General features: G+C 48.2%; 1 protein-coding gene across 3 annotated transcripts in view; it reads left to right on the plus strand.

Moving 5' to 3' along the window:
* atp8b5b (ATPase phospholipid transporting 8B5b) overlaps nucleotides 1-26801 on the plus strand; it is a 506562-nt gene that overhangs the window by 147508 nt on the left and 332253 nt on the right. The window lies entirely within an intron of this gene.

The raw sequence follows: 26801 nt of genomic DNA on the forward strand, positions 1-26801 counted from the left end.
AAAAGGTTACTACACAAGATAAGAGCTCATTGTGTTGGGGGTAGTATATTAGCATGGATAGAGGATTGCCTAACTAACAGAAGATAAATGGGTCATTTTTAGGTTAGCAAACTAACAAGGGATCAGTGTTGGGGCCTCAATTATTTACAATCTATATTAATGACTTGGATGAAGGGAACGAATGTAATGTAGCCAAGTTTGCTGATGATACAAGGATAGGTGGGGAAGCAAGTTGTGAGGAGGACACAAAAGCTCCGATTTTGCCACACGCGGCAGGATCGATGTGGCTGGGCTTGGTGGCATGTGGTAAGCCCACTCCCGACTCGAGCCCGCCCTCTATCCCGAATCTTCCGATGATTGTGCTTGTTAAGCCCGCCCTGCGGGCTTCCCGGTCAATTAAGAGGAAGTTGGTCTGATGACGTCATTTGATGACACGTCCTTAAATGCCCACATTGCTTTTGACAGTTCTTCAATCAGTGTTCTGCAGCATTGAGGTGCTGCAAACACTGATATGCACTGCACAAAGGTGCACGGCCTCATACATGCTCTACCATGACTCCCTCCAGATACTTATGGAGGGAGGTCCTCTTCCATTCCCATGGGGGGGAAGTGACCTCCCCAGGACACCGCAGCCTGCATGCACATTGCACAGGAGAGCACAAGCAGAGATGTCGTCAGGATGACCAGGCTGCAGTGGCGCAAACCTTTCAATGATCTCAGTAGATCACAAAACGTTACCGCAAAGCCACACTCAACCTCATCCTGCTGTGCCACTCATTACATCCCCATCACTCTGCCTTCCCTACTCTACCCCCTGCACATCCTTACTCACACCAACTTACTTTCCACCTCCACCAATCCCCCTCTCTATCTACATTATCACTTCCCCATCTCACCAGCCGTCCCTCACACTCATCCTCACCCTTGTCCAATCATATCAGCTAAACACACAAGGGCTAGGCATTTGGGTCCTTTAGCCAATGTTCATGTAAAGTTAATGTTGATGTATTATCAAACATTGAAAGCTTTATTTTCAGCACTTTGCATTCTTGGACAGCTTTGCGTGCACCTTTGGAAGTGGCGTAGTGAGTTGCAGTGAATGGTGAGACATAATGGTACCCCTCACAATGGTGATGAGTGTGAAAGGAATGGGTTGGACATTGCAGGGATACTTTATGGAGCTGGTGTGGGGTGGTGCCATCCTTGCGCATCATGTGGCAGTCAGAGTGTACAGCGTGAAGTGTAGGAAATCATCATCATCATCATCATCATAGGCAGTCCCTCGGAATGAGTCCTTAGGTGGCTGAACAGTCCAATACGAGAACCATAGTCCCTGTCACAAGTGGGACAGATAGTCGAGGGTAAGGGAGGGTGGGTCAGGTTTGCCGCACGCTCTTTCCGCTGCCTGCACTTGATTTCTGCATGCTCTCGGCGATGAGACTCGAGGTGCTCAGCGCCCTCCCGGATGCACTTCCTCCACTTAGGGCAGTCTTTGGCCAGGGATTCCCAGGTGTCAGTGGGATGTTGCACTTTATCAGGGAGGCTTTGAGGGTGTCCTTGTAACATTTCCTCTGCCCACCTTTGGCTCATTTGCCGCAAGGAATTCCGAGTAGAGCGCTTGCTTTGGGAGTCTCGTGTCTGGCATGCGGACAATGTGGCCTGCCCAGCGGAGCTGATCAAGTGTGGTCAGTGCTTCAATGCTGAAAATATTCGCCTGGTCGAGGACGCTGATGTTGGTGCGTCTGTCCTCCCTGTGGATTTGTAGGATCTTGCAGAGACATCGTTGGTGGTATTTCTCCAGCGACTTGAGGTGACTACTGTACATGGACCATGTCTCTGAGACATAGAGAAGGGCAGGTATTACTACAGATCTGTAGACATGAGCTTGGTGGCAGATTTGAGGGCCTGGTCTTCAAACATTCTTTTCCTCAGGCGGCCGAAGGCTGCACTGGCACACTGGAGGCGGTGTTGTCAATGTCTGCTCTTGTTGATAAGAGGCTCCCGAGGTATGGGAATGTGACCATGGTGAGGCTATCATTGGCCTCGCGGGTAGAAATGTGGTTGGGTGCTGATGCCCTGTGTACTGTGCAGCATCAGATGATTGCGGAGAAGGTTGGTGTGTAGCACCAGGTGATGCTGGTGTGTTTAGTGATGTTGGTGTTGGGGTTGATCGTTGTGGGATCCTAAGGACCAAGGTGAGATTTTTTTAAGGGCATCGATGCTGCTGGAATAGATGGCAGGTGAGGTTGAGATGACCGGTGCGTCCTGTCAGTGGTGAGAGAGGTTGCTCCAAGGAGGTAACAGTGAATAGAGAGTTCACTGCAAACACATCCAAAATGCATACAGCTCAAAAGTGTTTTCCAAAACCTGAAGGATTCAGCTTCTGACATTGGAAAGTGAACAGCTGTAAAATGGTAGCTTTTGTACCACTTCTATAGCTGTCAACTAACCAAAGCAATCATCATCATAGGCAGTCCCTCGGAATCAAAGAAGATTTGCTTCCACTCCTGAAGTGAGTTCTTTGGTGACTGAACAGTCCAATACGAGAACCACAGACTCTTGTCACAGGTGGGACAGGTAGACGTTGAGGGAAGAGGTGGGTGGGACTGATTTGCCACACGCTCTTTCCGCTGCCTGCGCTTGATTTCTGCATGCTCTCGGCGTTGAGACTCGAGGTGCTCCTGGATGCACTTCCTCCACTTAGGACGGTCTTTGGCCAGGAACTCCCAGGTGAGAGTGGGGATGTTGCACTTTATCAGGGAGGCTTTGAGAGTGTCCTTGTAGCATTTCCGCTGCCCACCTTTGGCTCGTTTGCTGTGAAGGAGCTCCGAGTAGAGCACCTGTTTTGGGAGTCTCCTGTTTGGCATATGAACTGTGTGACCCGCCCAGCGGAGCTGATCGAGTGTGGTCAGTGCTTCAATGCTGGGGATGTTAGCCTGAATGAGGATGCGGATGTTGGTGCGCCTGTCCTCCCAGGAGATTTGTAGGATTTTGCGGCGACATCGTTGGTGATATTTCTCCAGCAACTTGAGGTGTCTACTGTACATGATCCATATCTCTGAGCCATACAAGAGGGCAGGTATTACAACAGCCTTGTAGACCATGAGCTTGGTGGCAGTTTTGAGGGCCTGGTCTTCAAACACTCCTTTCCTCAGCCGGACGAATATTGCACTGGTGCACTGGAGGCGATGTTGGATCTCGTCATCGAAGCCTGCTCTTGTTGATAGGAGGTTCCCGAGATATGGGAAGTGGTCCACGCCATGGATCCTGATCACTGGGGGGCAATTCTGTGTGGTGAGGACCTTTGTCTTATGGATGTTTAGCGTCAGGCCCATGCTTTCGTACACCTCAGTAAATACTTCGACTATGTCCTGGAGTTCAACCTCTGTATGCGCGCAGACGCAGGCGTCATCCGCGTACTGTAGCTCAACGACAGAGGTTGGGGTGGTCTTGGATCTGGCCCGGAGATGGCGCAGGTTGAACAGGTTCCCACTGGTTCTGTAGCTTAGTTCCACTCCAGTGGGGAGTTTGTTGACTGTGAGGTGAAGCATGGCGGCAAGAAAGATTGAGAAGAGGGTTGGGGCGATGACGCAGCCCTGTTTGACCCCGGTCTGGACGTGGATTGGGTCTGTGATGGATCCGTTGGTAAGGATCACGGCTTGCATGTCGTCATGGAGCAGGCGGAGGATGGTGACGAATTTTTGGGGGCATCCGAAACGGAGGAGGACGCTCCATAGACCCTCGCGGTTGACAGTGTCAAAGGCCTTTGTAAGGTCGAAGAAGGCCATGTATAAGGGCTGACGCTGTGCCCTGCATTTTTCCTGTAGCTGTCGCGCTGCAAAAATCATGTCCATTGTGCCCCGTAGCGGACAAAATCCGCACTGTGACTCCGGTCGGAGCTCTTCAGCCACGGGAAGAACACGGTTGAGGAGGACTCTAGCGACGACTTTCCCAGTGGCTGATAGCAGGAAGATTCCTCTGTAGTTGCCGCAGTCGGACTTGTCCCCTTTTTTAAAGATGGTCACGATTACTGCATCTCTGAGATTCCCCGGTGTGCTCTCCTCCCTCCAGATGAGAGAGATGAGGTCATGTATTCACACCAGCTGTGTATCTCCGCCATACTGAAGATAAATGTAGGCCCCTTGCAGTCAGAATCAGGTGAATTCATAATGGGAAACAAAGAAATGGCAGACCAATTGAACAAATACTTTGGTTCTATCTTCACTAAGGAAGACACAAATAACCTTTGTGAAATACTAGGAGACCGAGGGTCTAGCGAGAAGGAGGAACTGAAGGAAATCCTTATCAGTCAGGAAATTGTGTTAGGGAAATTGATGGGATTGAAGGCCGATAAATCCCCGGGGCCTGATAGTTTGCATCCCAGAGTACATAAGGAAGTGGCCCCAGAAATAGTGGATGCATTGCTGGTCATTTTCATTCTATAGACTCCGGATCAGTTCCTATGGATTGGAGGGTATCTAATGTAACCCCACTTTTTAAAAAAGGAGGGAGAGAGAAAACAGGGAATTATAGACCGGTTAGCCTGACATCGGTAGTGGAGAAAATGTTGGAATCAATTATTAAAGATGTAATAGCAGAGCATTTGGAAAGCAGTGACAGGATCAGTCCAAGTTAGCATGGATTTATGAAAGGGAAATCATGCTTGACAAATCTTCTAGAATTCTTTGAGGATGTAACTCGTAGAGTGGACAAGTGAGAACCAGTGGATGTGGTGTCTTTCGACTTTCAAAAGGCTTTTGACAAGGTCCCACACAAGAGATTAGTGTGCAAAGTTAAAGCACATGGTATCGGGGGTAACGTATTGACGTGGTTAGAGAACTGGTTGGCAGACAGGAAGCAAAGAGTAGGAATAAACGGGTCCTTTTCAGAATGGCAAGCAGTGACTAGTGGGGTACTGCAAGGTTCAGTGCTGGGACCCCAGCTATTTACAATATACATTAATGATTTAGACGAAGGAATTGAATGTAATATCTCCAAGTTTGCAGATGACACTAAGCTGGGTGGCAGTGTGAGCTTTGAGGAGGATGCTAAGAGGCTGCAGGGTGACTTGGACAGGTTAGGTGAGTGGGCAAATGTATGGAAGATGCAGTATAATATAGATAAATGTGTGGTTATCCACTTTGGTGGCAAAAACAGGAAGGCAGAACATTATCTGAATGGTGACAGATTCGGAAAAGGGGAGGTGCAACAAGACCTGGGTGTCATGGTACATCAGTCATTGAAAGTTGGCATGCAGGTACAGCAGGCGGTGAAGAAGGCAAATGGTATGTTGGCCTTCATAGCGAGAGGATTTGTGTCTAGGAACAGGGAGATCTTACTGCAGTTGTGCAGGGCCTTGGTGAGGCCACACCTTGAATATTGTGTACAGTTTTGGTCTCCTAATCTGAGGAAGGACATTCTTGCTATTGAGGGAGTGCAGCGAAGGTTCACCAGACTGATTCCCAGGATGGCAGGACTGACATATGAAGAAAGACTGGATCGACTAGGCTTATATTCACTGGAATTTAGAAGAATGAGAGGGGATCTCATAGAAGCATATATAATTCCGACGGGATTGGACAGGTTAGATGCAGGAAGAATGTTCCCGATGTTGGGGAAGTCCAGAATCAAGGGTCACAGTCTAAGGATAAGGGGTAAGCCATTTAGGACCAAGATGAGGAGAAATTTCTTCACTCAGAGAATTGTGTACCTGTGGAATTCTCTGCCACAGAAAGTTGTTGAGGCCAATTCTTTAGATATATTCAAAAGGGAGTTAGATGTGGCCGTTACGGCTAAAGGGATCAAGGGGTATGGAGAGAAAGCAGGAATGGGGTAGTGAAGTTGCCATGATCATATTGAATGGTGGTGCAGGCTCAAAGGGCCGAATGGCCTACTCCTGCACCTATTTTCTATGTTTCTATACTTCAATGCCTCAGCAGGGAATCCGTCCGCCCCATAACCTTGTTGCTTTTAAAAAAGGAGGGAGAAAACAGGGAATTATAGACCGGTCAGCCTGACATCAGTAGTGGGTAAAATGATGGAATCAATTATTAAGGATGTCATAGCAGCACATTTGGAAAGAGGTGACATGATAGATCCAAGTCAGCATGGATTTGTGAAAGGGAAATCAGGCTTGACAAATCTTCTGGAATTTTTTGAGGATGGTTCCAGTAGAGTGGACAAGGGAGAACCAGTTGATGTGGTGTATTTGGACTTTCAGAAGGCTTTCGACAAGGTCCCACACAAGAGATTAATGTGCAAAGTTAAAGCACATGGGATTGGGGGTAGTGTGCTGACGTGGATTGAGAACTGGTTGGCAGACAGGAAGCAAAGAGTAGGAGTAAATGAGTACTTTTCAGAATGGCAGGCAGTGACTAGTGGGGTACCGCAAGGTTCTATGCTGGGGCCCCAGCTGTTTACATTGTACATTAATGATTTAGATGAGGGGATTAAATGTAGTATCTCCAAATTTGCGGATGACACTAAGTTGGGTGGCAGTGTGAGCTGCGAGGAGGATGCTATGAGGCTGCAGAGTGACTTGGATAGGTTAGGTGAGTGGGCAAATGCATGGCAGATGAAGTATAATGTGGATAAATGTGAGGTTATCCACTTTGGTGGTAAAAACAGAGAGACAGACTATTATCTGAATGGTGACAGATTAGGAAAAGGGGAGGTGCAACGAGACCTGGGTATCATGGTACATCAGTCATTGAAGGTTGGCATGCAGGTACAACAGGCGGTTAAGAAAGCAAATGGCATGTTGGCCTTCATAGCGAGGGGATTTGAGTACAGGGGCAGGGAGGTGTTACTACAGTTGTACAGGGCCTTGGTGAGGCCACACCTGGAGTATTGTGTACAGTTTTGGTCTCCTAACTTGAGGAAGGACATTCTTGCTATTGAGAGAGTGCAGCGAAGGTTCACCAGACTGATTCCCGGGATGGCGGGACTGACATATCAAGAAAGACTGGATCAACTGGGCTTGTATTCACTGGAGTTCAGAAGAATGAGAGGGGATCTCATAGAAACGTTTAAAATTCTGACGGGTTTAGACAGGTTAGATGCAGGAAGAACCAGAGGTCACAGTCTAAGGATAAGGGGTAAGCCATTTAGGACCGAGATGAGGAGAAACTTCTTCACCCAGAGAGTGGTGAACCTGTGGAATTCTCTCCCACAATTCACTAAATATATTCAAAAAGGAGTTAGATGTCGTCCTTACTACTCGGGGGATCAAGGGGTATGGCGAGAAAGCAGGAATGGGGTACTGAAGTTGCATGTTCAGCCATGAACTCATTGAATGGTAGTGCAGGCTCGAAGGGCCGAATGGCCTACTCCTGCACCTATTTTCTATGTTTCTATGAAGCTGTCTTATGGCTTTTTCTACCTCGTGCAGTCTTGAGATCTCACTGAGGTGGTGGCGGGTAGTATGCTGCGGGATGGAGTCGAGAGTCTCTTTTGAGGAAATCTTTGAAGTGCTCCTTCCAATGGGCCCTGACTGCCTTGGTGTCCTTGATGAGTGTTTCCCTGTTCTTGGCCAGCAGTGGGGTGGGGACTTGGGTGTTTGGCCCGTAGGTGGCCTTGACTGCGATGAAGAATCCTCGCACATCATGGTTGTCGGCTAGCTGTTGTATTTCCTGTGCTTTCTCCATCCACCACCTGTTCTTTAGGTCCCGGGTTTTTTGTTGGACCTCAGCCTTGAGCAGTCTGTATGCTGCTCCCACTTGGGTTGTTGTTTAAGGATCAGAAATGCCCCAATCTTGCAATCTATTAGCTCTTGGATCTCCTGATCATTCTCATCAAACCAGTCCTGGTGTTTCCTGGTTGAGAAACCAAGTGTCTCTTTGCAGGCACTGCTAATGGAGGCCTGGAGGGCAGACCAAGCGCTGTGGGCATTCTGCGTCTTGGGGTCGTCAAGGCATGCCAGGTTAACTGTGAGGCGGTGGCTGTATCGGGCTCTCTTAGCTGGGTCCTTAAGTGCTCTGGCATTGACTATTTTGCGGCACTCCTTCTGCTGCCCCCTCTGCTTTGGGGCTATGTTGATGTCGATAATGGATCGGATTAGGCTGTGGTCCGTCCAGCAGTCGTCAGCTCCTGTCATGGCATGGGTGATGCACACATCCTTGTGATCCCTGGCTCGGACGATGACATAGTCGAGCAGGTGCCAGTGCTTGGAGCGAGAGTGTTGCCTTGATGCCTTGTATTTGTCCCTCTGGCAAAACAAGATATTGGTGATGACAAGTTCGTGCTCTGGACATTTTGTCAGGTGTAGGGTACCACTGGAGTTGGCCTTCCCTACCCCCTCTCTGCCAATCACGCCCCCCCCCCCCAGAGTTCCGTGTCCTTGCAAACCCTGGCGTTGAAGTCACCGAGGAGGATCAGTTTGTCACCCGCGGGGACGCAGGACAGGAATTTTTCGTGGTTGGTGTAAAAACCCTCTTTGGTCTCATCAGTTGCATCGAGTGTTGGGGCGTACGCACTGATGACTGTGGCGCACTGGTTCCGGGATAAGGTGAATCGAAGAGTCATGAGGCGCTCGTTAGTCCCGCAGGGGGAGTCTTTGAGGCGGTCAACCAGCTCATTTTTGATGGCGAAACCGACTCCGTGGAGGCAGTGTCCTTCCTCTGGTTTCCCTTTCCAGAAGTGTAACTTCCACCTTGTTCCTTGAGCTGTCCTTCCCCTACCCGCCAGGTCTCGCTTAGGGCGGCGATGTCGATATCAAAGCCTCTAAGTTCCCTGGCAACTATGGCGGTGCGGCGTTCCGGCCTGTCGCTGTTGGGGTTGTCCATGAGGGTCCTGACGTTCCAAGTCCCGAACTTCATGTTAACGGAGTGGAAGATGCCTGTGCGTGAGTTCTTTTAACGTGGGGTGGTCATTGCACACCGGCTACCACACGGGCTTAGCTGAGTGAGGTCTTGATCCAGTGGCAAGGCGGTCCAAGACGACTGAAGACCAGGCACAGCTATATGGGCCTAATTGCCTACGGCGAGATGTTGGCCGCAGGCTCGGTGCTGGGTGGTAGGTGGTCCGAGGCCTGGTTGGGGGCAAGCATTGGGAGGGTCAGTGGCCCACTGGGTTTCAGGTGGGAGGGCAGTGGGGGGTCACAGCCATGGAACTCACCACGTGTTGGAGGTGGAGAAGAGACCAGGTCTCTGGTGGGGAAGGAGAGCTCCAATCGTCGCTGAAGGAGGAGAGGAGGCCAGTCGCCAACGGAGAGGGGGACTCGATTGTCGTTGAGGAGGAGGTTGTCTGTCGCCACGGGAGGCCAAGCCGTCGCCGAGGAGGCCCAGACTCTGTCGTGGAGGAGCGGTCCATCTGCTGCCGCTGGAGGTGTTCTGATCGCCGATGGAGAGGGGGTGGAGGCTCGATAGCTAGGTCCAGGTCGAGGTTGGCGGAGGTCGCCGGAGGTTGTCGGAGGTCACCAGGGGACGCCGGAGGTCGCTGGAGATCGGAGGAGGTCGCCGGAGCTCCAAACAAGTCCCACCAGCTCTTTGCAACTTTCCACTCCCACCTCCCTCCCTCCCGCTGTCTAAACCTCCCCTAACCAAATAGACCCTAATAGGGGGTCTAAGCACATAAACCCAAACCTGACCCCTTATCCTAGTCCCAACCCTGCGAGTTCCATGAGTTCGGGCCATTCGGGCCTACCTCAAGCTTCCCACCACATCACCTATCGGTGAGCTCCGGCGACCCCCGACAACCTCCGGCGAACTCCGCCGACCCCCCGAAGCAACAGAGAATCACTGAGAACCCAATTCCACTTACCTGGCGTGTTCTCCTAGGCATAGCAAACCCGTCAAAAGATTGGTAAAATTGTAAGTGCCCCATTTTAAGTCTCTTAACTAGCATTTAATGATCTTAATTACCTGTCTCGCCGCTTGCTGTCGGGTCTGCGATCCTTACACAGTCCCGACAGGTCGGAAACTCACACGGAAGCAGGTTCAGAGCGGGATCTCGATCCGCTGTCTATCAGGGCCTGCCTCCAAACCCGCACTTGCAGGGCTGGGAAGATTGCGGCCAAAGAGTCTGCAAAGGGATATAGATAGGTTAAGTGAGTTGGCAAAAATTTGGCAAATGCAGTGTAATGTGGGAAAATGCGAGGTTATCCACTTTGGTAAAAAGAATTGAAAAGCAAAATATTATTTAAATGGAGAGTGATTACAGAATGCTGCCGTACAGAGGGATCTGGGTGTCCTCGTACATGAAACACAAAAAGTTAGCATACAGGTACAGCAAGTAATTAGGAAGGCAAATGAAATGTTGGCCTTTTGTGAAAGGAGAAGGAGTATAAAAGTAGGGAAGTCTTGCTACAACTGTACAGGGCGTTGGTGAGACCACACCTAGAGTATTGCGTACACTTTTGGTCTCCTTATTTAAGGAGGGATATGCTTGCAGTTCAGAGAAGGTTCACTCGGTTGATTCCTGGGATGAAGGGGTTGTCTTATGAGGAAAGGTTGAGTAGGTTGGGTCTGTACTCATTCGAGTTTCAAAGAATGAGTGGTGATCTTATTGAAACATAAGGGGCTGGATTTTCTGCTAGTTTACACCTCGTTTTGCGACGCAGTGGGGCGGCAAATTGTGTTTTTGGGAGTCAAGCGGAGCATCCAGGATTTAGTGCCTGGGTGGAACTTTCGGCATTGGTTTTGTAGCGGCATTAAAACTTACTGTCCTGACCTCTATTTGGACCACCATGATGACGTCAATCGTCGTACAAGGCTGCACTCGTGTCCGGGGTGGAACTTTCGGGCTTTACACCTGATTTAGCAGTCGCCCCGTGAACCAACTGAAAAAACCTGGCATTCCTATTGTCAAGTATGTAGACCATGTATACCAACTGTATAGTCACATAAGGTATGCCACCAAAGGGCGCTGCGGTGGGAGACCTGAGGGTCACCTGCATAGGTGTGCAGTGCCCAGTATAAAAGGCTGCCCACCATGCTTGTGCCTCACTCTGGAGTTACAATAAATGGGACTAAGTACAATACTAGACCTCGTGGAGTCATTCATAAGAGTATTACAGGCACAACAACTGGCGACGAGACTACGAACTTTCACGCAAAAATGACTAATGTTGGTGCATTAGAAAAGTTCTCAGAGGGTGAAGATTGGGAAGCCTTTACGGAGTGGCTCGACCAATATTTCATAGCAAACGACCTGGTAGGTGATGATCCGGCCATGCTGGCAGATAAACGCAGAGCTATCCTGTTGACCAGTTGTGGGCCCGCGGTCTACAGCCTCGTCAGGGACTTGCTTGCACCAGAGAAAACAACGACCAAGTCATACGAGGAGCTGAAAGTGCTAATTCGGGACCAACTCAATCCTCACGGCCAGGCATTGATTTTATACACAATGCCGCCCCGAGGGCCAGGAAATCGCGAAGTATGCTGCCGACCTCAGGAGGCTGGCAAGACCGTGTGAATTCGGCGCATCCCTCACCAATGCATTGCGGGATGTCTTCGTAATTGGCATTGGTCATGAGGCCCTTCTTCACAGGCTACTGTCTGCCGAAACCACCGTCACTCTGCAGAAGGCCATCAGCATCAGCTCGGCGCTCATGACCTCAAGCTGCATCTCCAAGCAGATGATGACTCACTCTCAGGACTCAAACCCGGCAAGTACTGGAAATAGAATGGCGCCTTTCACAGGCAGAACTGTTGAATGTGAATCTGCCCAGGGCAGAGCATACAGGCCCCCGAGTCCTTTAACTCAGAGTCTGCCGAGGTGTGCAAATCTAAGTCGAGTCGCATCATGCTGGCGTTGCGGAGGTAATCACAAGGCTCATCAGTGTCGGTTCAGAGACTATGTGTGCAAAGGCTGCAGCACAAAGAGCCACCTCCAGCGAACGTGCAAAAGAGCTGCGACTCACCATGTGGAAGAGGAGTAAGCAGCTGGCTGTGAACCCAGCGCGGATTACGAGGAGATGGCTAGAGAGGCAGCTCAGTCCCAGGACGAAGTATATGGAGTATATACCTGCACCACAGATTGTCCTCCAGTGATAATGGAAGTCGCGATAAATGGCATTCCAGTCTTCATGGAAGTGGACACGGGGCGAATCAGTCAGGAAGCCTTTGAGAGGCTATGGAACGATCAAGCTGAACGACCCAAGCTGGCCCTGGTTCAGGCAAAGCTGCGGCTACACCAAGGAACTGATATCAGTTGTTGGTAGTGCAGATATAAGTGTATCCCATGATGGCGCGGTGCACAATTTACCATTGTGGATTGTTTCAGGTGATGGACCAACGCTACTTGGAAGAAGATGGATGGGGAAGATTCATTGGAACTGGGAAGACTTCATCCCTCCAGCGATCGATGTCCCCCGTGCTCAGAAGCAGAGCAAGCCCCACCTTCGGTTGGACCAGGCACCGGAGAGCAGATCCGCACAGCCCCCGATGCACGGACTGCTCATCACGACTGCGTGGCGATGATCCAGCCGAGACGACCCGAATGCACCTTCCTGGTTTCAGTGGCAGAGTCCCTGGGAAAGAAGATCGCGACAGTCGACATCTTGGACAGGGAAAAGATGGCGTCCAAACCATGAGGTGCAGCGTCAATGGAGGAACGACACGTGATTCCATGCAAGGAAGACGATTGGGGTAAAAGTAGTAAGGCCATTTTAAAGGAGGCCAGCAACCTGCCATTTTTGAATGAACTGCTTGAAATTGGTAACCAATGTAAAAGTCCAACTGTAACGAGCAAAATGTTGAGCGATGTCGGGTGCAAATTGCAATCAACCAATGTAGCAGGCGAACACCTAACAGTCGTATACAGGTCCAGTGGGCTACCCAATGCTGTAGCCTGCATCCTCGGGACCAGAACGATGTATCATAAAGTGTCCCCACAGCTGACAGAAATAGACAAGCAGCGGAGTAAACGATCCCCGGAGAGCAGAGGCACCGGTAGCGATATCCTGCCTCAGATTGGTTTAACATTGCAGGCACCCGATGGCGTGACCCGCCATAGGCCAGAAGCTGTAAACTGCGCCTATGCTCGCAGTCGGCCACCATCGCCCACCACCCGGGTGGAAACGGCACAGCCCACAAACCCACTCACCACCACGGCTATGCCCATGAGCGAAGGGTCACCCGCAACGGCTCCTCCAAACGGACCTGGACCATCCAGGATCCCAAAATAGAGAGTGCTCACAACGGTGCCCTCAAGGAAAGCGAGTCAGCAGTCCCCTGAGGACTGCTAGACAAGATGAGGCAGCCCCACCGTCACTTAGACGAAACGCTTCCCAGGGAGCAGCAGCGACACTGCGCAAACGAAAAGGACAGGGAGGTCACAGACACATCAGCTGTCTTTGGGCCTGCCCACACGAGGAGTAACAGCAAGAACCCTGAGCTCTGGCAACGCGAGCAAAATTAGCTCACCTCGCCCACAGTGGGCGAGTTCCTACTTCAAATCTCACTACCAACCCACCCAAGCTAGAAGCGACCCTCCAATGGTCAACCAGGAAGAGCAAAGCCCAGGTCACAGTCAATGTATGAGTCAACTTGCATTAAAGACTTGGAGGGAAGTGATGTCATATAAGGTGTGCCACCAGAGGGTACTGCGGTGGGAGACCTGAGGGTCACCTGAATAGGTGTGCAAAGCCCAGTATAAAAGGCTGCCCACCATGCTTGTGCCTCACTCTGGAATTACAATAAATGGCACTAAGGTCACCACAGCTCAAGTACAATACTAGACCTCATGGAGCCATTCATAAGAGTATTACACACACACCACCTACGGTGCAGCAGGCACAATAGCAGCATCTTTGAACGGAAGTCGGGGCATCTTATAATCTTATATTGTAGTTGTCAGATACTGCTTTGGTAGTGCACCGAACGCTGCGTGAGTCTACAGTTTAAATGAGGGCTTCCATGTGAGTTAACTCTTTGACAGCCAGGTCGCAAGGGCACAATACGCACGGCGAATGGAATTTAAAGTTCCCAATGAGCAGGGACAGCCAGAGAGGGCTATAGGCTCTGACCGCTTTGCTTGAACAGGAAAGGGGAAGTTTGAGTGAAACCTCATGACTCAGTGCCACCATGCTGGCTATTCCACCACTTACTCTGCAAATGTGACACAAGACAGCAATGTTTAAGGTCAAGGAAATATTTTATGAGAAATGTAACAGTATCAAGTGCCTCCCCCCTCCGCCTCAACAAAGTACACAATAATTTAACGGTAACAGACTTATGGACATAAAATTGCATCCTCCAATAACAACTTGAAGATAAAAATAAAAACTGGACGACCACGTGTGCAGGAGGTGTCTCCAGCTACAGCATCTCGAGCTCCGTGTTTCAGAACTTGAGCGGCGGCTGGAGTCACTGCATGTATCCGCAAGGCTGAGAACCCCGTGGACAGCACGTTTTTAGAGGTGGTCACTCCACAGTTTAAGGGGTCAAGATTCGGCCTGAGTTACTCCTGTTTTTTTGGAGCAACTGGGTTAGAATGGAGTATCTTAGAAATTTCAATTCTCGGCATTTAGTTTGCTCCAGTTCTAGTCAGTTAGAAAAGTTTCACTTTAGAACAGAATTTTTTTTTCTAAAGGGGGCGTGTCCGGCCACTTACGCCTGTTTTGAAAGTTTAGGCAGTGAAAACTTACTCCAAACTAACTTAGAATGGAGTAAGTGCATGTTAGCGCTAGTGTTTTCTCAGAAGAATCACTCAACACTCAGAGTCGGTTCCAACGCCGTTGCGGCCTTTATTAACGCTTAGCGGGGAGGAAATCACAAGACTGAGTCCAGGCTTCTCTCCACAGAACAAAGGGTTACATGCACTTTTATATGTTTCACAACAGTTACAAACAGTTTACTACAGTTACACAGCCCATCACGGCTGGACACAAGCCAATCACAACGATTATAGATTACATATAGGTTCTTTTAACCCAATAGAATTCCCCTGGTGTCTGCGGAACCATATGTTCGGTTATTGTCAGCTTGGGCTGATTGATGACTTTACTACAGGAGATAGGTTCTCTCCCTATTTCTTTCTTCTTGGAGAAATAATTGGTTTATAACCTTGTTTACAGGAGATGGGTTCCCTTCTTATCTCTTTCTTCCTGGGGAATTAATTGGTTTATGGCCTTGTTTACGGGAGATGGGTTCTCTCCTCATTATTCTTATCCTGCATCCAAGGCATTCCTATACTGGGCCTCACAGGGTTATTGCTCAGTCATTGCACAGTCAATAGTTCACAGCTTGACTACCTGATTTCCCATCATGCCTGGGCAGCCATTTTATGTGTGGCCACTTTAAACTTATATGAGTTTAGATATATTTAGCAGGTGCCTAATGCCTAGTGTTTTGATATATTCTGCAGGTGCCTACTTCCTACAACAGTGCAGATTTTTGTACGCTCAAAAAAACCTTGCCTACACCTTACAAATCAGGCGTAGGTTACAAATCAGGCGTAGGGAACGGGGAGGGGCGGGGAGGTGAAGGGAAGTAATTAAATTCTACAAGCATTCAACAGTCTTACTTATACAAATAAAGAGCCAACCTGAATAAAAAATTATAAACAAAGCAAAGATAAAATATTCAATCTTCCTACCTGTGTGAAGCAGCAGCAGCCTTCGCGCTATGGTTTTTCAGGCAGGCCTTCTATGTTGGAGACAGGGGTGGCGTCAGTGACTCGACGGCAGCCCAACAACAACGGCAGCAAGCAGCCTTCAAGCTGCGGTGCTTCAGGCAGGCCTTCCTTCCATCTAGGAGACAGGGACGGTGGCAGTGGCTCGACAGCAGCTGAAGAAACAGCAAGCAGCCTTCGAGCTGCGAAGGAGGCTGAGGCCATTCGGCCACTGGATAGGGGCGGCGGCAGTGGCTCGACAGCAGCTGAAGAAACAGCAAGCAGCCTTCAAGCTGCGAAGGAGGCTGAGGCCATTCGGCCGCCGGATAGGGGCGGCGGCAGTGGCTTGACGGCAGCCGAAGACACAGCAAGCAAGCAGCCTTCGAGCTGCGAGGGAGACTGAGGCCATTAAGCCAGGGACAGGGAGAGGCAGCCAGATGGATACTTTTAAACTTAAATTTGCAGAATGGGTGCTGCATTGTCAACTCCACGGATTATGCAATGGTTTGCCATCAATTCACTGCATAGGAGAGAATTGATTAGAGCTCACCGCACCAGGAACATCATAGCCCGCAGGTTGATGGGCAGGAGACCTTACCCACGTCGACAATATCGAGCCAGGTGCTCATACCTGGACATGAGCGAAGCTGATTGTGTCAAAAGGCTGCGTTTCCGCAGAGAAGTTGTCGCTGAGATCTGTGATATGCTGAGAGCAGATTTGCAGCCCAGAAGCAGAACGCCAACTGCCCTGTCCGTTGCAGTGAAGGTAACAGCTGCACTTTCTTTCTATGCCTCGGGATCGTTTCAGGTTACAACTGGAGATGTGTGTGCCATCTCTGAATGTGCAATACATGCCTGCATTTACCAGGTCACGGCTGCACTGTATGCGCGAAGGAATGACTTAATCAATTTCCCAATGACCGCACAAGCGATCCATGAGAGGGCTGTGGGCTTCTTCAGGATTTCTGGCTTCCCAAAGGTACAGGGCTGCATTGATTGTACCCACATAGCCTTGCGAGCACCTGTGGAGGATTCTGAGCAGTACCGGAATAGGAAAGGTTTCCACTCCATCAATGTGCAGCTCGTGTGTGACGACAAGCAGCGCATCATGTCAGTCGATGCGAGATACCCTGGCAGCACCCATGATGCGTTCATCCTATGCGACAGCGTTATATCTGACATGTTTGAGCAGCAGCCAGAAGGGCAGAGCTGGCTACTGGGAGACAAAGGGTACAGCCTGGCCACTTGGCTCATGGCGCCCATACGCGTGACACGGACAGAAGCTGACCGTCAATACAACATGGCACACATTGTGACGCGCAGCATCATTGAGACGACCATTGGCATATTGAAACAGCATTTCCGATGCCTGGACCATTCCGGAAGCCACTTGCAATACTCTCCTCAGATTGTCGGTCACTTCACTGTTGTGTGCTGCATGCTCCATAACTTAGCCATCATGAGGCAGCAGGAGCTGGTTGCGAAACCAGAAGACCCACGTGAGGGTCCAGTGTATGATGATAGTATTATGGAAGAGCAGGATGTGGATGATGACGACGATCAGGAAAGCATGCAAGTGACTGATGCCAGAGCACGAGGTCGGAGGAGGGCCGTCCATCGTGCACCTTTAACGATTGCTCGAGCCTTGCGCCAGTAGCTCATCCGTGAACGCTTCAATTACTGATGCCTGAGGGCTCTGCGACCACTGTTGGGCATGATCATGTTTATTCTTTGCAGTTGTTCCTACGTTGTGTTGTGTTAATGGAAGATGAATCAGTTTTAATGAAAAAATATTTTATTGAAAAGTTAACGTCACTGTAATAAAATATTTATTGTATCAAACCTTACTTTTTAATATGACTCTTGAAGATCACTTAAAGACTTTAAGATCACTTATAAACTTGTAAAGTTACAAAACAATCTAAATGTGAAAAATCTTACACTCTTAAGATCACTTAAACTTCAAGATCACTTTTTAGGTGCAAAATTAAATAAGATACAAAATGTGAGAGCATTTACACTATACGATCACTTAAAAACCCTAAGATCACTTATAAGTTGTAAAGTTACAAAACTTACAAAACAGTTTCAATTTGAAAAATTTTACACTCAAGAACACTTAAACTTCAGGATCACTTTTTAGGTGCAAAATTAAATCAGATACAAAATGTGAGAGCATTTACACTATAAGATCACTTAAAAACCGTAAGATCACTTATAAGTTGTAAAGTTACAAAACTTTAAGAACAATTTCAATTTGAAAAACGCTACTACAGCTACATCAATAACGAGAACAAAAGCAGCAAAGAAAGGCCGCAACCATCTCTCATCCATATCTCAGTGAATGTTCACTTCTTCATGGGGTTATTATTTGATTGGCCGGGCTGTGTGCCCTTATTATTGCAGCAGCAACCTCAACCAGGCCCTCCCTGATGCCTGTGCCGCCACTTGCATGCGCTCCCTGACGGCCAGTGCCGTCGATTGCACTCCCTCGGACATTCCCTCCCTAAATTCCCGTGTCATTACTGCTATTTCTCCCGTCAGGACCGTCACCTCTTCACCCACTGCACTGACACCACCGATGAGTGATCGGGTAAGCTCATTGGTCTCCACACCCAATGCCACAACCTGAGCTGCATCTGTTGCATGCTGCATCTCAGGAGACCGTGTCTCCAATCTCCTTCTCTGCCTGGGTTTGCCTCGTGGCACCACTACACTGGGAGGCGCGGGCACGGACGGTGGGACGCTCGATGTTGCAAACGGCAGTACTAGAGAGAGGCGCGGGCTGGGATGGTGGGACGCTCTGTGTTCCAGACGGCAGTACTAAAGAGGAAGGCACGGGCTGGGAAGGTGGGGCGCTTTGTGTTCCAGACGACAGCACTCGAGTGCGAGCCGTGGGCTGGGATGGTGGGTGAATGGGTGTAAACTGCTCCATGATATCACCAGCAGCACTGGGACCCGCAACATCGGAATCAAAACCATGGAAGGTGGAACCAGAACCTATGCGAGTGGGAGGCGCAGGCTTGGACGATATTGCACTGACTGTAAACTGCTGCATTACACCAGCAGCACCACTGGGACCTGCAACATCAGAATCAAAACCATGGAAGGTGGAACCAAAAACCTATGCTGGGGGTTGAAACTCTGATGCCCCTTGATGGGGGCTCATAAACATTAATTTGGAAGCTCTCCCCTGCAGACATTTCAGTCATCGCTGTCATCATCCAGTCTGGATCGTCCGCAACTGGTTGTACTGGTTCTTGTTCTGTATCTTCAGGATCCTCAGGGTTGGCAGCAGCATCATCATCATCATCATGTTCTGCAAAATACATCAGAACAGTCAAATGTTTAACAGCAAGGGAGGGGACAAGATGGGTGGCATGAGTACTCTCACACATAGCAGGCCAGGCAGCAGGTTGATTTGAAGGGCCACGATGCATTTTCAGGACTTACCCTCTTCCTTGTGTGCGGGCCCAGCTTGTGCTGTACTGATTGCTTTTCTCCATGTACGACTCATCATAGCAGCTATCCTCTGTTCCAAGGGTGTCAGTGGATGCAGATTGGGCATGCCTCCTCCTGTTCGAGTTGCTTCCCTTTTGTTGTGGGCCAATTTCTTCTGCAAAGAGTAAAATATAACTTTTTACAGAGTGCGTCTTTCTGCAAGGTGGGACATACACATAGTCACGTTACAATTACGATTACATCAAAAATGGAAAATATTACTTACACTAACTACTTGACCAAGGTCGTGCCATTTCTTTTTACACTGGCTTCCAGATCTCATGGTATGCACCACTGCGCAGTAATCTTCTGCAACCTGGTTCCAGCATTTCTTCATTTCTTTAGGTGGCACTTTTATGCGACCTCTGTTGCTGGTATCGAGCTTCTGCCATCTCTGCTCAATGACGTTGACTAATATCTCCACTTCCTCATGCAAGAAATTCTTTGTTCTTGCTGTATTGAATTGACACTCTTATTTTTCAAAACACACAGTCCTTAATTTGCATGCACCAATGCAGCACCTGTTCTGGAAGTTTAGCAGTGAAAAGCTGCACTCACTGATTTCAGCAGGTGATTTATTCAACAGTGCTGCTAAAGCACTCCTTCAGACACAAAAAAATCATCAACGTTAAATCCCAAGCCTTTCCAGGGGTCCACGAGACAAATCAAACTTTTCTTCAAGTCCCTTTAAAAATGGACGAGTGCCAATGTTTATGCGCTATTGCGCGTGCGCGTGCGCTCCAACGCGCATGCGCAAGGCTGCCAGCACGACGGCGTCTCATTTAAATTAGACCCGCTCCCCACCACTTCTAGAATCGGCGCGACTCTCTTGGTCCTACCCTCCGCTGCTCTGTGCGCGCCGCGCCAAGCTCCAAAGGACCTGCAGGGAGCCGGAGACTCTGCAGGTATTTTTTTGACGTACTTTCGGGCGCGAAAAATGGGCGTCCAGGTCGGGGCTGCGCCGTTGTAGGCACGGCCCGAAACTTCAGTCCTAAGAGTGTACAGGCAGAGAGGGAGTGGTGACCAACAGACAGAAGAGGAGGACTAGGCAGATAGTGCAGGAGTCCCCTGAGTCCACCTCCCTCTCCAACCGGTATTCTCTTCTGAGTACTGGTGAGGGCGATGGTGCCTCTGGAGAGTGCAGCCAGAACCAGGTCCATGGCACCACAGATGGCTCAGCTGCGTAGCGGGAGAGGAAGAGGAATGGTAGAGCAATAATAGTAGGGGATTCAATAAACAGGCATTTCTGCGGCTGCAGATGTGACTCCAGGATGGTATATTGCTCCCGCGTGCCACTGTCAAGGATGTCACCGAGCGGCTGCAAGACATTCTGGGAAGAGAGGGTGAACAGCCAGAGGTTGTGGTCCATATCGGGACCAATGTCATAGGTAGAAAGAGGAATGAGGTCATGTAGGCAGAGTTTAGAGAGCTAGGAGAGAGATTAAAAAGCAGGACCTCAAAGATAGTAATTTCCGGATTACCCTCGGTGCCACGAGCTAGTGAGTACAGAAATAGGAGGATAGAGCAGATGAATGCGTGGCTGGAGAGGTGGTGCAGGAGGGAGGCTTTAGATTCCTGAGGCATTGGTACCGCTTCTGGGGGAGGTGGGACCTGTACAAGCCAGACGGGTTGCATCTCAACAGAGCCGAGACCAATATCCTCGCGGGGGAAGGGGGGGGTTTGCTACTGCTGTTGGGGAGGGTTTAAACTAGCTTGTCAGTGGGATGTGAACCTGAGAATAGATTCAGTAGGGAGGGAAGTAAAGCTGGAATTGGAAAGCAAAAACTTAGAAAGTGAATTTGGATGATAGAGGAAACAAAGGCTAGCAAGTAGTCAACAAGGAGGTTTGGCTGTACTAAATGGTATATACTTCACTGCCAGGAGTATAGCGAATAAGGCAGATGAGCTGAGAGCACAGGTAGACACTTGGGAGTACGATATTATAGATGTTACAGAGACATGGCTAAAAGAGGGGCAACTTTGGCAGCTCAACATTCCTGGTTACAGGATTTTCAGACGGGATAGAGAGAGGGTAAAAGGGAGGGGGGCTCGCGGTATTGATTCAAGAAACTATTGCAGCTGTGAGGAGGGATGATATGCTAGAGGGATCATCAAACGAGGTCATATGGGTCCAACTGGAAAAAAAAAGGGGCAATCACATTGCTGGGTGTGTACTATAGACCCCCAAACAGAGAGAGGGAGATAAAAGAAAAAAATGTAGTCAAATTTCTGAGAAGTGCAAAATCTATTGGGCAGTAATAGTAGAGGATTTCAACTATCCTAATATTAACTGGGATAAAATTAATGTGAAGGGTATAGAGGGTGGGGAATTCCTAAAATACATTCAAGAGAACTTTTTTAGTTAGTATGTAACAAGCCCAAAATGGGAGGGGGCGGTTCTGGATTTAGTTTTGGGGAATGAAGCTGGGCAGGTGGAAGGGGTATCAGTGGGAGAGCACTTGGGTGCCAGTGACCATAATTCAGTCAGATTCAAGGTAGTTATGGATAAGGACAAGGATAGACCAGGAATAAAAGTCCCAAATTTGGGAAAAGCTAATTTTGCTAAGTTGAGAAGTGATTTGGCCACAGTGGGCTGGAAACATTCAAGGAGGAGATCTGGAGGGCTCAGGCCAAACATGTGCCCTTAAAGAAAAAGGGTGGGAATAACAATTCGAGAACCCCCTGAATGTCTGGGGACTTATAGGGGAGGATAAAAAAAAAAGGGATGCTTATGTCATATACTAACGGCTAAATACTGTAGAATCTCTGAAGGAATATAGAAAGTTTAGTTGTAAAATTAAAAAGGATATTAGGAATGATAAGAGAGAGCATGAAAAATTCTTGGCAAGCAAAATCAAGGAAAACCCAAAGATGTTCTATAAATATATTAAAAGCAAGAGGATAACTAAAGAAAGGGTAGGGCCCATTATAGACCATGAGGGTAATCTGTTTGTGGAGGCGGTTGATGTTGGTATGGTTCTTAGTGAATACTTCGAGTCTGTTTTCACAAAGGAAAGGTAGACAAGTCCCTTGGTCCTGATGAAATGCATCCCAGGGTTTTAAAAGAGATGGCGGAAGTTATAGCAAATGCATTCGTTATAATCTACCAAAATTCTCTGGACTCTGGGGAGGTACCAGCAGATTAGAAAGCAGCTAATGTAACGCCTCTGTTTAAAAAAGGGGGCAGACAAAAGGCAGGTAACTCTCGGCCGATTAGTTTAACATCTGTATTGGGGAAAATGCTTGAAGCTATCATTAAGGAAGAAATAGCGGAACATCTAGATAGGAATAGTGCAATCAAGCAGACGCAACATGGATTCATGAAGGGGAAATCATGTTTAACTAATTTACTGGAATTCTTTGAGGATATAACGAGCATGGTGGATAGAGGTGTACCGATGGATATGGTGCATTTAGATTTCCAAAAGACATTCGATAAGGTGTCACACAAAAGGTTACTGCAGAAGATAAAGGTACGCGGAGTTAGTGGAAATGTATTAGCATGGATCGAGAATTGGCTGGCTAACAGAAAGCCGAGAGTCGGAATAAATGGGTCCTTTTCGGGTTGGAAATCGGTAGTTAGTGGTGTGCCACAGGGATCGGTGCTGGGACCACAACTGTTTACAATATAAATAGATGACCTGGAAGAGGGGACAGAGTGTAGTGTAACAAAATTTGCAGATGACACAAAGATTAGTGGGAAAGCGGGTTGTGTAGAGAACACAGAGAGGCTGCAAAGAGATTTGGATAGGTTAAGCGAATGGGCTAAGGTTTGGCAGATGGAATACAATGTCGGAAAGTGTGAGGTCATTCACCTTGGAAAAAAAAACAGTAAAAGGGAATATTATTTGAATGGGGAGAAATTGAATGGGGGTCCTTGTGCATGAATCCCAAAAGGTTAGTTTGCAGGTGCAGCAGGTAATCAGCAAGGTGAATGGAATGTTGGCTTTCATTGCGAGAGGGATGGAGTGCGAAAGCAGGGAGATCCTGCTACAACTGTACGGGGTATTAGTGAGTCTGCACCTGGAGTACTGCTTGCAGTTTTGGTCACCTTACTTAAGGAAGGATATACCAGCCTTGGAGGGGGTACAGAGGTGATTCACTTGGCTGATTCCGGAGATGAGGGGGTTACCTTATGATGATCGATTGAGCAGACTGGGTCTTTACTCATTGGAGTTCAGAAGGATGAGGGGTGATCTTATAGAAACATTTAAAATAATGAAAGGGATAGACAAGATAGAGGCAGAGTGGTTGTTTCCACTGGTCAGGGAGACTAGAACTAGGGGGCATAGCCTCAAAATACGGGGAAGCCAATTTAAAACCGAGTTGAGAATTTCTTCTCCCAGAGGGTTGTGAATCTGTGGAATTCTCTGCCCAAGGAAGCAGCTGAGGCGAGCTCATTGAATGTATTCAAGTCACAGATAGATAGATTTTTAACCAATAAGGGAATTAAGGGTTATGGGGAGCGGGCGAGTAAGTGGAGCTGAGTCTACGTCCAGATCAGCCATGATCTTTTTGAATGGCGGAGCGGGTCGATGACGGTAGTGCTTAGTGTATATGGACTTTAGCCAAGCTTTTGATACGGTCCCACACAGCATACTGGTCACGAAAGTAAAAGCATATGGGATCCAGGGCAAAGTGGTAAGTTGGATCCAAAATTGGCTGAGAGGTAGGCAGCAAAGGGTAATGGTTGATGGATGTTTTTGTAACTGGAAGGATGTTTCCAGTGGGGTTCCGCAGGGCTCAGTACCGGGTCCCTTGCTTTTTGTGGTATACATCAATGATCTAGATTTGAATATCGGGGGCACGATTAAGGAGTTTGCAGATGAAACTAAAATTGACTGTAGTTGATAATGAAAAGGAAAGTCATGAACTGCAGGAGGATATCAATCTACTGGGCAGGTGGGAAGAACAGTGGCAAATGGAATTTAATTCGGAGAAGTGTGAGGTAATGCACTTGGGGAGGGCTCATAGGAAAGGGTATACAGATTAAACAATAGACCACTTAGAAGTGCAGATGAACAAAGGGACCTTGGAGTGCTTGTCCACAGATCCGTGAAAGTAGCAGGCCAGGTGGACAAGGTGGTTAAGAAGGTATACTTCCCTTTATTGGCCGAGGCATAGAATACAAGAGTAGGGAGGTTATGCTTAAATTGTATAATACACTGGTTAGGCCACAGCTGGAATACTGCGTGCAGTTCTGGTTGCCGTATTATAGGTAGGATGTGATTGCACTGGAGAGGGTGCAGAGGAGATTTACTCGGATGCTGCCTGGAATGGAGAATCTTAGCTGTGAGGACAGATTCGATAGGCTGGGGTTGTTCTCCTTGGAACAGAGGAGGCTGAGAGGAGACATAGAAACATAGAAATTAGGTGCAGGAGCAGGCCATTCGGCCCTTCAAGCCTGCACCACCATTCAATAAGATCATGGCTGATCATTCAACCTCAGTACCCCTTTCCTGTTTTCTCTCCATACCCCTTGATCCCTTTGGCCAGAAGGGCCATATCTAACTCCCTTTTGAATATATCTAACGAACTGGCCTCAACAACTTTCTGTGGCACAGAATTCCACAGGTTAACCACTTTCTTGAGTGAAGAAGTTTCTCCTCATCTCGATCCTAAATGGCTTACCCCTTATTCTTAGACTGTGACCTCTGGTTCTGGAACTCCCCAGCAACGGGAACATTCTTCCTGCCTCTAAACTGTCCAATCCCGTCAGAGTTTTATATGTTTCTATGAGCCCAGTTGATCCAGTCTCTCCTCTTATGTCAGTCCTCCCATCCCGGGAATCAGTCTGGTGAACCTTCGCTGTACTCCCTCAATTGAAAGAATGTCCTTCCTCAGATTAGGAGACCAGAACTGAACACAATATTGTTGGTATGGCCTCACCAAGGCTCTGTAGAACCTCCCTGCTCCTGTACTCAAATCCTCGAGCTAAGAAGGCCAACATGCCCATTTGCCTTCTTCACCGCCTGCTGTACCTGCATGCCAACCTTCAATGACTGATGTACCATGACACCCAGGTCTTGTTGCACCTCCCCTTTTCCTAATCTTGTCACCATTAAGATAATATTCTGTCTTCCTCTTTTTGCCACCAATGAGGATAACCTCACATTTATCCACATTATGCTGCATCTGCCATGCATTTGTCCACTCACCTAACCTGTCCAAGTCACCCTGCAGCCACTTAGAATCCTCCTCACAGCTCACACCGCCACCCAGCTTAGTGTCATCAGCAAACTTGGAGATATTGAATTCAATTCCTTCATCTAAATCATTGATATATATTGTAAATAGCTGGGGTCCCAGCACTGAACCCTGCAGCACCCCACTGGTCATTGCCTGCCATTCTGAAAAGGACCCGTTTATCCCGACTCTCTGCTTCCTGTCTGCCAACCAGTTTTCTATCCATGTCAATACATTACCCCCAATACCATGTGCTTTAATTTTGCACACTAATCTCTTGTGTGGGACCTTGTCAAAAGCCTTTTGAAAGTCCAAATACACCACATCCACTGGTTCTCCCTTGTCCACTCTACTAGTTACATCCTCAAAAAATTCGAGAAGATTTGTCAAGGATGATTTCCCTTTCATAAATCCATGCTGACTTGGACTGATCCAAATGCACTGCTATTTCATCTTTAATAATTGATTCCAACATTTTCCCCACCACCGATGTCAGGCTAACCGGTCTGTAATTCCCTGTCTTCTCTCCCTCCTTTTTAAAAAGTGGTGTTACATTAGCTACCCTCCAGTCCATAGGAACTGATTCAGAGTCAATAGAATGTTGGAAAATGATGACCAATGCATCCACTATTTCTAGGGCCACTTCCTTAAGTACTCTGGGATGTAGCCTATCAGGCCCTGGGGATTTATCAGCCTTCAATCCCATCAATTTCCCTAACACAATTTCCTGACTAATAAGGATTTCCTTCAGTTCCTCTTTTTCGCTAGACCCTCGAACCCCTAGTATTTCCAAAAGGTTATTTGTGTCTTCCTTAGTGAAGACAGATCCAAAGTATTTCTTCAATTGGTCTGCCATTTCTTTGTTCACCTGATTCTGACTGCAAAGGAGCTACGTTGGTCTTCACTAATCTTTTTCTCTTCACATATCTATAGAAGCTTTTGCAGTCAGTTTTTATGTTCCCTGCAAGCTTTCTCTCATACTCTATGTTCCCCCTCCTAATTAGACCCTTTGTCCTCCTCTGCTGAATTCTAAATTTCTCCCAGTCCTCAGGTTTGCTGCTTTTTCAGGCCAATTTACATTCTTCTTCCTTGGATTTAACACTATCCCAAATTTCCGTTGTTAGCCACGGTTGAGCTATCTTCCCCGTTTTGTTTTTACTCCAGACAGGGATGTACAATTGTTGAAGTTCATCCATGTGATCTATAAATCTCTGCCATTGCCTATCCACTGTCAACCCTTTAAGTATCATTTGCCAGTTTATCCTAGCCAATTCACGTCTCATACCATCGAAGTTACCTTTCCTTAAGTTCAGGCCCGCAGTCTCTGACTTAACTGTGTCACTCTCCATCTTAATAAAGAATTCTACCATATTATGGTAACTCTTCCCGGGGGCCTCGCACAACAAGATTGCTAATTAGTCTTCTCTCATTACACAACACCCAGTCTAGGATAGCCAGCTCTCTAGTTGGTTTCTCGACTTATTGGTCTAGAAAGCCATCCCTAATACACTCCAGGAAATCCTCCTCCACCGCATTGCTACCAGCTTGGTTAGCCCAATCTA

The sequence above is a fragment of the Pristiophorus japonicus genome, chromosome 2 (genome assembly GCF_044704955.1).
Source record: "Pristiophorus japonicus isolate sPriJap1 chromosome 2, sPriJap1.hap1, whole genome shotgun sequence".
NCBI classification, from domain to species: domain Eukaryota; kingdom Metazoa; phylum Chordata; class Chondrichthyes; family Pristiophoridae; genus Pristiophorus; species Pristiophorus japonicus.